This window comes from Saccopteryx bilineata, chromosome X (genome assembly GCF_036850765.1).
Source record: "Saccopteryx bilineata isolate mSacBil1 chromosome X, mSacBil1_pri_phased_curated, whole genome shotgun sequence".
Taxonomy (NCBI): domain Eukaryota; kingdom Metazoa; phylum Chordata; class Mammalia; order Chiroptera; family Emballonuridae; genus Saccopteryx; species Saccopteryx bilineata.
The window spans coordinates 143,381,880-143,394,703 of NC_089502.1; positions in this window are offsets into that span (position 1 = coordinate 143,381,880).

Consider the following 12,824-nt stretch of genomic DNA (forward strand, 5'->3'; position numbering starts at 1 on the left):
AAACCAGTGTGCCGCTACCTTGTGACTCCTTAAAACCAGGTGCCGCTACATTGTTACTCCTTAAAACTAGGTGCCGCTACATTGTTACTCCTTAAAACCAGGTGCCGCTACATTGTTACTCCTTAAAACCAGTGTGCCACTACCTTGTGACTCCTTAAAACCAGGTGCCGCTACCTTGTGACTCCTTAAAACCAGGTGCCGCTACCTTGTGACTCCTTAAAACCAGGTGCTGCTACCTTGTGACTCCTTAAAACCAGGTGCCGCTACCTTGTGACTCCTTAAAACCAGGTGCCGCTACATTGTTACTCCATAAAACTAGGTGCCGCTACATTGTTACTCCTTAAAACCAGGTGCTGCTACCTTGTGACTCCTTAAAACCAGGTGCCGCTACCTTGTGACTCCTTAAAACCAGGTGCCGCTACATTGTTACTCCATAAAACTAGGTGCCGCTACATTGTTACTCCTTAAAACCAGGTGCCGCTACATTGTTACTCCTTAAAACCAGTGTGCCACTACCTTGTGACTCCTTAAAACCAGGTGCTGCTACCTTGTGACTCCTTAAAACCAGTGAGCCGCTACCTTGTGACTCCTTAAAACCAGGTGCCGCTACCTTGTGACTCCTTAAAACCAGGTGCCGCTACCTTGTTCACTCCGTTCCCCAGCCCAGAGAAGTAGTAAAGCAGTGATATCTGCATGAATCAGTGGCGACGTCCATCATTCACACAAGTCATTTTGAATGAGCCTTTGCACTTCAGGTAGAGTGCTGAAATGGCTATTTCTGAGACTTCTTTTTTTTTTTCATTATTACTTGCCACTCTCGGTGATATTTTATTACCTTAGAAATCCTGTCCATGCATCTGTTTATATATTCTACACGTATCTGTGTTTTATGCATTAAAAGAGTGTGTGGTTTTCACATCTGAGAACCCATTTCCGCCCCCTGACGTGTACGTTCATACTAAGAACATAGTTACTAACCCACCGAGGGTCTGCTTCCGGCCAGAGGCGGTGCCGCACCACAGGCCATGTGCCCATCTTTTTATTTAGCTGATATTAACCTCCCATCAGAACAAGCATTTCTTAAGGCGAGGAGCACCTCACACTTGTGGCTGGAACCTTCAGCAAAGAGAAGCGTGCGCCCACGGTGCCAGTGAGCTCTGGCCAAACGGAGGAGTGAATGAGTGGACGTGTGGGTGGTTATTACGTGACAGGGACACAGACTGGGCTTCACAGAAGTCCATGGGCGACTGGGATGTGATGGGACGCGCCTGCCAACGGGCATCAAGGGACGTCATATGGGATTATATATCCGAGTACCTGGTGACAAGTATGTTCAACAGCAGACAGCGCGTCCCGCTGTCTTCCTGACAGACAGGATGCCGGGGTCATGCCGGAGTCGGAAGGGGCACTTGGTGCAAACTCCTCTCGGTTCAGTGTTTTGTCCAGAACAGCAGCCACCCAGCGCCCAGTCCACCTTCATTCACCCCGGACGGGTCCGTTGGGGACCACTCTCTTCCGAAAGGAGGAGGAAATTATTCATCTGCGTCGCCAAGATGGTTAAGACCTCAAATCATATCTGCCATCACTTGTAGAAGAGAAAGAAAAAAAATAAAAACTCTGAGGTGCACCAGATCATTGAGAAAGGAGAGAACTGAGTGACTTCTGGATACATGAACTCTGCACCTGATTATATAGCTAAATGCCAAAGAAGAATCTGTCAAAGAAAGTGGCTAGAATATATTTAACCTACAGCATTTTCAGAAACAATACATTTGTGAGAATTAAGCAGAATACACTTGGTACAGAGGCTTGGAGCCAGCCACCAGACGAAGGTGCCAGTGGGCTGCGTCCTCCGGAACCTCAATCAGGAAATAGAGACTTTTGTCTTTTCTTGTTTTGTGACAGAGACAGAAGAAGACAGAGAGAGGGACAGACAGACAGGAACGGAGAGAGATGAGAGGCATCAAGTCTTCGTTGCAGCACCTTACTTGTTCACTGATTGCTTTCTCATATGTGCCTTGACGGGGGGCGGGGGGGGTGTCTCAGCAGACAGAGTGACCCCTTGCTCAAGCCAGCAACCTTGGGCTTCAAGCTAGCGATCTTTGGACTCCATCCACTGACCCATGGGGTCATGTCTGTGATCCCATGCTCAAGCCTGTGACACCTGGCTCAAGCTGGTGACTCCATGCTCAAGCTGGTGAGCCCGCACTCAAGCCGGAGACCTTGGGGTTTCAAGGTCCTCTGCACCCCAGTCCGAAGCTCTATCCTCTGCACTACTGCCTGGTCAGGCTTTGTCTTCTTAATAAAGTATTAATTATTTCACTGCCGTGGCATATAAAGCTCTCGTTTTTGTCTCCATTTGTAAAATAGCCAGAATTCTCTGTTGTGACCCAGACATGTTTCAGAGCGGTTTTAGACTCACAGCAAAGTTGAGCGAGAAGGCTGATGACTTATTTTGAAGTCCCTGGTACTCCCGTCCCGGAGTAAAGGTCCACTGTCAGCCAGACGGCGTTATTGCGCCAACGGTCCCCAGTGAGATCAGACGTCTGCCGCAGTCTGGTCACGTGACTGCTCGCCACGTCTCACGTTGGAGGACGGGCAGGCCATTTTCCAACGCCAGAAACCACAGGGTCAGGTCTGCTACCCGAGCACAGGTGATGAGAGACAACTTATCCTGTCTCTTTAGGAAGAGTAAAAAAAAAAAAAAACCCCAAAACTTCCCTTACACATTGAAAATAGCGAAAAGTAGGATAATTTACAAGTGTGAACAAAATGACTATTGATCCAAAATAAAATTTACTTTGGAATACGCACGAGTCTTCCTTGTTCCCCTTGAAAAGCTGTAAAATCGAATAGTTTAGGTACACTCTAAAAACCTGTGTGTAGAACAAGCAAGCAGCTTTGTAGCTTTACAGAGATCTCTTAGGGAATATCATTAGGAATAAAATATGGTTTCCATTGAATCCTACAGCGCTCTGAAATTAAATATGTATAACGTACGACGGAACATAAAGTAATGATGTCTTAAAAAGCAGTTCCCATTTAGAATGGAATGGAGAAAAGTCCTATAAAATTAGGACAGAATGAATCATCCCACATGCCGTCCTTTTAAGTAAATTAAAACCTTTTTTTTGTCCTCTTTGTTCCTCATTACCTCCCCGCTCTGCCCTGTCGTCACAGAGAAGACTTTGGATTTGACTCTTTCTGAACTCCTGTTAATGATTTGAATGGTATTTGCTGGTATTCAGACTCTTTCAGCAGACGACACAGTTAGGGGGGAAGAGAATTAATAGGAAAAGTCAAGGTCCCCAGGGCGAAGTTTCCTGAGAAGGAACAACATCGCAGTCCTGGGCACTCAGTGACCATTTCTTTTTTTTTGTATTTTTCTGAAGCTGGAAACGGGGAGAGACAGTCAGACAGACTCCCGCATGCGCCCGACCGGGATGCACCCGGCACGCCCACCAGGGGGCGACGCTCTGCCCCTCCGGGGCGTCGCTCTGCTGCGACCAGAGCCACTCTAGCACCTGGGGCAGAGGCCAAGGAGCCATCCCCAGCACCCGGGCCATCTTTGCTCCAATGGAGCCTTGGTTGCAGGGGAAGAGAGAGACAGAGAGGAAGGAGAGGGGGAGGGGTGGAGAAGCAGATGGGTGCTTCTCCTGTGTGCCCTGGCCGGGAATCGAACCCGGGACTTCTGCACGCCAGGCCGACGCTCTACCACTGAGCCAACCGGCCAAGGCACTCAGTGACCATTTCTGCATCTCCCACGCGACGGCGTTGAACTCCGGCAGCTGAAAGCGGGAGGCGACCCTCCCAGCCCCTCACGTCCCACGGCCAGTGGCATTTCTTAAAAGACTGGGCGTTTAGAACAGAGCGCACTTTCTCCCAAAGGAAAACACACAAAGAAGGTGAAAGCAGACGGCCCTCGTCCTCTGGAAATCCTTTCACAACAGAACATCTTACCCTGGAATTCTCTGGGGGGTTTTCCCCCTTGGCGTTTTGGGGAAGTTTAAAATTTGTTCTTATAGCGTCTGTTGAAATAAATGCCTACAAGTGAGTGGGGTTCTTTCTTGTGTGTTTATTTTGTTGTTGTTTTTTTGGAGGGGGCTTTTGAATGAATGAGACATGAGGTAGCTAGTCTGCCGAGGTAACGGGGAGACAGGATTCCACATCTTGGGTCTGAATCTGTGTCCTACTGGGGAGGGCCCGGGGCGGTGGGTGTGATCCATCAGCCCCTGGACACGCCGAGGGGAGGTGGGGCAGGCAGGTGTTCGTGCAGGTGGGGACCTGAGGAACCCGGGGGGGGGGGGGCGGCTGGTGGAGGCTGCCCAGCCCTGCCCTCCCCCTTCCCCACCTCACAGCGAAATCCCTCCTCCTACAAAGCCGGCAGGCGTGACCCCAATCCCTGACTGTGCTTCTGAAAGGCGAATAAAGATGTCCAGCCCCATCGGTCAGGATCTGCATAACCCGGTCCAGACCAGCCTTCAACGATGTTGAGGATGAAACAAATCACAGCTGACGGAAGGGCCTGCCACGCCCCTCGTCCAGTGCAGGGGGACGGACCCCCCTATCCTGAGAAGGGACACCCAGGTCTGGGTTTCTCTCAGCAGGGGCGGCTCCTAGCAGAGCCCGGGGTGAGCACCTTCATCCCGTGAGAACGGCGTATTTATTATTTGATGACGATTATTTGACAATCAGTTACTCTCAGCAGAGCAAAGCAAGAGCACGCCAGCGTTGAGCAAGCTCTGGTTGCTGGCCGTGGGGTGTCAGGATCTCAAGTAAGAGCTCTTTGTCCTGAAGTCGCTGGTCAGCATTCCCGGAATCCTGAATCCCTTTCCACATTCCCTGGGGTGGAAATGGCGGGGACACAGCCATTGCCTTTCCTTAACTTCCAGTTCACACCGTGCCCGATGGCAGGGGACCTTTCTGAATGGACCGAGAGGTGCATTCCCAAAAACTAGCAAAAATCAAGCCTGCATTTCCTGGCTTCACGGCTGGCTTTCCTGATCCACTTCTCAATCCTGCCACGCCCACTTCCCAGAAAACTGCAACAGTCCTGTCTTTAAACTACTCAGATGTAAATAGGACGGGATGTCAATTTTTCAGATAAGAATAGATATTCCTACAGGAAGGATCCACAATCCCTAGAAATTTTCCTACTTCTTGTTTTTTTTTCCTTTCTTTCTTTTAATGAGTATAATTAATTTTTAAATAGGTTACATCTGCTTATGAAAGATACTGTTACTGAATTTTGGGGGGTATGGTCTTTTAGACTGTGGCCACTGAGAAAGTTGTTTTTTTCTTTTTCTTTTTCTTAAGTTGGAAGCAGGGAGGCAGACAGACTCCCACATGCGCCCGACCGGGATCCACCCGGCACGCCCACCAGGGGGCGATGCTCTGCCCATCTGGGGCATAGCTTTGCCGCAATCAGAGCCATTCTAGGGCCTGAGGCAGAGGCCATCCTCAGCGCCCGGGCCAACTTTTTTCCAATGGAGCCTCAGCTGCGGGAGGGGAAGAGAGAGACAGAGAGGAAGGAGAGGGGGAGGGGTGGAGAAGCAGATGGGCGCTTCTCCTGTGTGCCCTGGCCGGGAATCGAACCCAGGACTCCTGCACGCCAGGCCGACACTCTACCACTGAGCCAACCAACTAGGGTGAGAAAGTTATTTTTTGATGCAAGTTGGGACCTAAAATAGTAGAGCTTTTGGTGATTTGGTACCGAGACAGGCGGATGAAGAGAGTATCTTTTATTTATACTTAATTTTTGTGAAAAGAAAAGGAGTCACCGAATTATTCCCACTTGACTCTTTCCACAACATAAAGTCTTGGGCCCTCATTCCTAGAAAAGAGGAAACATTTACTTCATCTGAGATACTCTATGTCAGTGGTAGTCCACCTGGTCCCTACCGCCCCCTAGTGGGCATTCTAGCTCTAAGGGTGGGCGGTAGCAGAGCAACCAAAGTATAAATAAAAAGATAGATTGAACTAGAGTCAGTTGTTTTATAAAGATTGATTCTGCCAGACTTAGCGAAAATCCGACATCAAGTACTTGGTAAGTAATTATTATTCTATGCTTTCACTTGCTGTCACTCTGCTTTATACATTTTATAAAGTAAAGTGACTTCCCTACTTTATAAATCACCATGACTGTGGAACCGGTGAGCAGTTAGAAAATGTTACTACTCACAGAGATACAGAAGTGGGCGGTAGGTATAAAAAGGTGGACTACCCCGGTCTAGGTGAAAGTACTTTCAAGGGTCCGGGACGTATTTTTCCAATGGCTCTGTCCTCCTTTGCTGTGTGACTCATGAGCTGGCCCTGATACTGATAGAAAGCAAACAAACAGAAAAAGCTTTCTCATTGTCCAGGGCCATCGGCGTTGTCCAGGGCCACGCCCATGTGTTTGGAAGACGTGGGCAGCCGCTCGAGGGGACGGGAAGGAAAATGCTCATTGGCAGACGTCAGTTCTCACATTACTTCTTCAGTGGTCACCGGGTCGGGCACACGGCCACCCGCACGCCTCGTCTGTCCACAGGGAGCTGATAGGTGCTCGCAACGGATGGCACCGAAAGGGAAGGTTTGGAGAAGTCCAGCCTTCTCGGTTTCCAGTTCCCAGAATCAGTCTGGGAATGGGGTGGTGTAAAGACCGAACAGAATTAGCAATGGGCCTCCTTCCGGGAAGGACCTTACTGCTTAGAAATGGACGTGCGTGGGTCCCCGGGGCGAGGGAAGGGCCCGGGTACCCTGGGCATGCGTCGTCTGGGAGGCAGCCGGGACCCGGGCCTCACAGGGTCCTTCCGAATTCGGCCGGGACTCTGGGTTGGCGTGAGCCCGCACCCCAAGGAACAACGCTCACTGGGAGCTTGTCTGCCATCACGTGACCCCCAGGGGCACGTCCTTCTCAGGACTCAGACCTTCCCAATGTTGTGGGGCCCCTGCCAGCTGGGCACCAGAGGCCTGCGGCAGGCTCACGGCACGCCTCCGCCCGAGCGCACATTGTCTCCCTTACTCTGCTCTGGGCAGGAGCGGCCCGCAGCAGGCTCACAGCACGCCTCCCCCTGAGCACACATTCTCTCCATTACTCTGCTCTGGGCACCAGTGGCCCGCAGCAGGCTCACGGCATGCCTCCCCGCCCGAGCGCACGTTCTCTCCGTTACTCTGCTCTGGGTGCGAGAGCGGCCCGCGGCAGGCTCACCGCACGCCTCCCCACCTGAGCGCACATTCTCTCCGTTACTCTGCTCTGGGCAGGAGCGGCCCGCGGCAGGCTCACAGCACGCCTCCCCTCCTGAGCGCACATTCTCTCCGTTACTCTGCTCTGGGCAGGAGCGGCCCACAGCAGGCTCACGGCACGCCTTCCCCTGAGCGCACATTCTCTCCGTTACTCTGCTCTGGGCACCAGCGGCCCACGGCAGGCTCACGGCACGCCTTCCCCTGAGCGCACATTCTCTCCGTTACTCTGCTCTGGGCACCAGCGGCCCACGGCAGGCTCACGGCACGCCTCCCCTCCTGAGCACACATTCTCTCCGTTACTCTGCTCTGGGCACCAGCGGCCCGCGGCAGGCTCACGGCACGCCTCCCCTCCTGAGCACACATTCTCTCCGTTACTCTGCTCTGGGCAGGAGCGGCCCGCGGCAGGCTCACGGCACGCCTCCCCCTGAGCGCACATTCTCTCCCTTACTCTGCTCTGGGCACCAGCGGCCCGCCGCAGGCTCACGGCACGCCTCCTCTCCTGAGCGCACATTCTCTCCGTTACTCTGCTCTGGGCAGGAGCGGCCCGCGGCAGGCTCACAGCACGCCTTCCCCTGAGCGCACATTCTCTCCCTTACTCTGCTCTGGGCACCAGCGGCCCGCGGCAGGCTCACGGCACGCCTCCTCTCCTGAGCGCACATTCTCTCCCTTACTCTGCTCTGGGCAGGAGCGGCCCGCGGCAGGCTCACAGCACGCCTCCCCCTGAGCGCACATTCTCTCCGTTACTCTGCTCTGGGCACCAGCGGCCCGCGGCAGGCTCACGGCACGCCTTCCCCTGAGCGCACATTCTCTCCGTTACTCTGCTCTGGGCACCAGCGGCCCGCGGCAGGCTCACGGCACGCCTTCCCCTGAGCGCACATTCTCTCCGTTACTCTGCTCTGGGCACCAGCGGCCCGCGGCAGGCTCACGGCACGCCTCCCCTCCTGAGCGCACATTCTCTCCGTTACTCTGCTCTGGGCAGGAGCGGCCCGCGGCAGGCTCACAGCACGCCTCCCCTGAGCGCACATTCTCTCCCTTACTCTGCTCTGGGCACCAGCGGCCCGCGGCAGGCTCACGGCACGCCTCCTCTCCTGAGCGCACATTCTCTCCCTTACTCTGCTCTGGGCAGGAGCGGCCCGCGGCAGGCTCACAGCACGCCTCCCCCTGAGCGCACATTCTCTCCCTTACTCTGCTCTGGGCACCAGCGGCCCGCGGCAGGCTCACGGCACGCCTCCTCTCCTGAGCGCACATTCTCTCCCTTACTCTGCTCTGGGCAGGAGCGGCCCGCGGCAGGCTCACAGCACGCCTCCCCTCCTGAGCGCACATTCTCTCCGTTACTCTGCTCTGGGCAGGAGCGGCCCACGGCAGGCTCACGGCACGCCTTCCCCTGAGCGCACATTCTCTCCGTTACTCTGCTCTGGGCACCAGCGGCCCACGGCAGGCTCACGGCACGCCTTCCCCTGAGCGCACATTCTCTTCCTTACTCTGCTCTGGGCACCAGCGGCCCGCGGCAGGCTCACGGCACGCCTCCTCTCCTGAGCACACATTCTCTCCGTTACTCTGCTCTGGGCAGGAGCGGCCCGCGGCAGGCTCACGGCACGCCTCCCCTCCTGAGCGCACATTCTCTCCCTTACTCTGCTCTGGGCACCAGCAGCCCGCGGCAGGCTCATGGCACGCCTCCCCCTGAGCACACATGCTCTCCGTTACTCTGCTCTGGGCACCAGCGGCCCGCGGCAGGCTCACAGCAAGCCTCCGCCCGAGCACACATGCTCTCCGTTACTCTGCTTGGCAGGAAAGGAGACAGATCATGGGCGGACCCTGCAGAACGGAAGGAAAACGGCAGAGCGGGCAGCCCGCGGGGTTTTCCGGAGGCTCCCAGGCGCGGGAGGGTGGCCACAGAGAAGGGCGGGATGTGGACTCCCGTGCAGAGCTGTGAAGTCGCAGTCCCTGCACGCAGTTTGGCTCTGAATGTCCCTCTCACGCTTCTATTTCTAAGTGAGACGCTTCCCTCGCGCTGATCTGTGTGTGATACACGGTTCTACGGTTCACGCGTGCGGCTTCTCCACACTTCCATGCCTTCCCTGGAACAAGTCGCCAACAAATACATCCCACAAGGGTGTTTCTCTGAAAGGCGGACCTGGTGTTGCTTAGGGACACACGCCCTCCGTAGCCTGGGTGGGCCGGGACTGACGCTATGCTGTCGGTGACCCGCGCGTGCTGACCCGTCCTGTCCAGCTGGGTGAGCTGCCCGTCCACCCGATTCCCCCACGGCAGTGATGCTCTGAGATCGCCTCTCACACAGAGAGGTTCCCCGAGGCTCCCAAGGCCCCTGACCTTCGCTTCTATTGCACAAACTCTCTGTGGGTGTGGTGCGCACACCCGGGGCCATGGTGGCCATGCCGGGGTCCCCGACACAGGCACCGGCCCTCACGAAGCCTCCTGACCCTGCGGCCGGGCCATCCCCACAGCTGCGCAATGCACAAGGGCTCTTTCCCAGGACAGGATGCATTTTCCGGGCTGAACCTCCGTGTCCTCCCTCCAACACAGGTCCGAGCGGTGGTCCTGGGACTCCCAGCAGCCGCGGAGGGGGCGTGAGCCAGACCTGCCTCCCTCCCTCCGCCCCCGCACAGGCAGAAACACGAAGCCCTGGTGACCGTCACAGCATCCGGGAAAGCCTCCCAAGGCGTGTCACTTTCACGCAGTCCCACCCCTTGCCCCGGTGGCTCAAAACGGTGCCGTCCACACGTGCAGCTCCCGCCTCCGCCTGCGGTCTGAGCTCAGGTCCCGCTTCCGTCCCCACGCAGGTCCCCCCGAGGGGCGGGCGGGTCCCCCTCCACGTCAAGGGCCAGAGGGAACGTGGTGCACATCACACAGTTTACTATGTTACTCCCCATTTGTTACTCAAGTGCTATTGATACTTTGTTGCCCTCAAGAACTGTGCATGCGTCCCCAACCCGCACCCCCTTTCACACCCAGCAAGCGTTCAGATGTTGCCCAGTCCGATGAGCCCAAAACGGTTGCCTCCTCATAGTTTTCACTGGCATGCCTCCCGCCAATAATGAGGTCGGGCGTCCCTTCTTAGATTTATTGGCCACATGCGTCTCTTCGTTCTAGGGCACATTTTGTCGTGCCTGCCTCTTCCTCGTTGCTTTCTAGAAGTGACTTACCCTCCTGAAAGAACAATCTTCTGCTTGGCAATACCCTCAGCAAATGTTCCCTCTCTGCTTTTTTTTTTTCTTCAGTGATATCAATTAAAAAACAAGACGCATATGATGTACCATGAGCTCAGTGTCCAAAGAACATAGACAAGTCTGTCCACCCACGGAGCCGCTGGTATTTCACGGAATAAACAGCGGAGTTGTGCGGCCTACATCTTGCTTCTTGTTGACTGGCCCAGCTGGTCCCGGCTCCTTGTCCGTCCTTACCTTCCTTACTTCCGTTTAATTATTTTTATGACTCGATTTTATTCCCCGTTTTTTAAGGCATTAAGCTATATCTTTTTTCTGCTGGGTGCTGGAGGGTTGCTCTCATACGTTACGCTCCGTTAACTTGCTATCGACTGCTTTTAATGACAGCAAGCCTGTGCCTCTTCACCTGTCTTTCCCATCTTGGAATTCACGCCGTTGGGCTTTCTATTTTTTACAGGGCTTAAAAAAAAAAACACCTTCGAAATACATTTGTATCACTTTAGGTATATTTTGAAAGTATTTAAATAATAAAGAATGATGTGTTTACTTCTTTGCTGTGCCTTCCACGTCTTTGTTTTAGCTGCATACGTTTATTCCAATAACTGACACTTTGTGGCGAAAACCTATATGGTGTGAGTTCTCTTTGTCTCTGCCTCACTTCTGCTTTTCTTCCCTCCTTGACCTTTCCTGAGATTATGTTTATATTATCTTAGTGCTGTTTTAGTGGGACCTGTCTTCCACGTTTATTTTAAGAAAAGCCCAGAGCTGATGACTATCTTGCCTTTTCCGGGCACCTGAGCCGTTCCAATCTCATCGACCGTTATCGTTGAAGACAGTTAAGATTTAATAACCCGAAGCTGTGCTAGAAGGAAGGTTGGCTATAAAATTAGACAGTCCTCAGTTTTAAACTTAGTTTTATCCTCTTCTGGGCCAAGAAGCTTTGAGAAACAGCTTATCTCCTCTGAGATTTGTTCTCTGATATGTAGAGAACCAGGACGTAACATTTAACGGCGCTGATTATAAAACAGGGTTAAAAGGCACGTGGTTCTCATTACGACCAGTGACCATCCCCTTCCTGAATAATCTAATGGGGCAGACACGGGCAAGGGACTCATGTCCACTCGATGTGAAATGCTCCAGATAGTAGTGAGTCACATCTCTAACCCACGGTGTAATGTGGAGCTGACGTCACGTTTACACGACATCATCTTTCAACAGAGAAGGAAATATGGAAACAATGTCTCAGTGAACTAAAGAATAATTGAATGCATAGCAGTTATCTATAAACACCCGTGACCCACGTCAGAGCCAGAGCCAGAAGAGCAGAAAGCAGGCCACTCCCACCTCATCTATCAAAACACGTATCAAATTACGACACTGGCCAAGCCCCTTTATTTCTTTCTTTCTTTTTTTTTTTGTATTTTTCTGAAGTGGGAAACGGGGAGAGACAGACAGACTCCCGCATGCGCCTGACCTGGATCCACCCGGCATGCCCACCAGGGGCAACGCTCTTCCCACCAGGGGGCGATGCTCTGCCCCTCTGGGGGGTCGCTCTGCCGTGACCAGAGCCACTCTAGCGCCTGGGGCAGAGGTCAAGAAGCCATTCCCAGCGCCCAGGCCATCTTTGCTCCAATGGAGCCTTGGCTGCAGGAGGGGAAGAGAGAGACAGAGAGAAAGGGGGAGGGGTGGAGAAGCAGATGGGCACTTCTCCTGTGTGCCCTGGCCGGGAATCGAACCCGGGTCCCCCGCATGCCAGGCCGACGCTCTACCACTGAGCCAACCGGCCAGGGCCAAGCCCCTTTATTTCAACGGCTCTCAGTTTCTTAACCTATAAAATGGATTCCAGCGTCTTTACTGAAATGTATCATTGCTAAATTTTCAGCATTCTCTAATATGACTTGATAACTCGGGAAAGTAAACTGCATGTCTCCTCTGTCCATGGATAAAAGCATAAACGTGTCTAACATTTCCATTTGTAATGTAATCCCACAAAGATAATTTGAGAAATGCAGTTACTATGAAAAGAACATCTTAGATCAGGGGTCCCCAAACTTTTTACACAGGGGGCCAGTTCACTGTCCCTCAGACCGTTGGAGGGCCGGACTATAAAAAAAAAACTATGAACAAATCCCTATGCACACTGCACAGATCTTATTTTAAAGTAAAAAAAGACAAAACGGGAACAAATACAATATTTAAAATAAAGAACAAGTAAATTTAAATCAATCAACTGACCAGTATTTCAATGGGAACTATGCTCCTTTCACTGACCACCAATGAAAGAGGTGCCCCTTCCGAAAGTGTGGCGGGGGCCGGATAAATGGCCTCAGGGGGCCGCATGTGGCCCGCGGGCCGTAGTTTGGGGACCCCTGTCTTAGATGAATAAAATTACGTTTTGTTTTTTTTTTTTCTTTT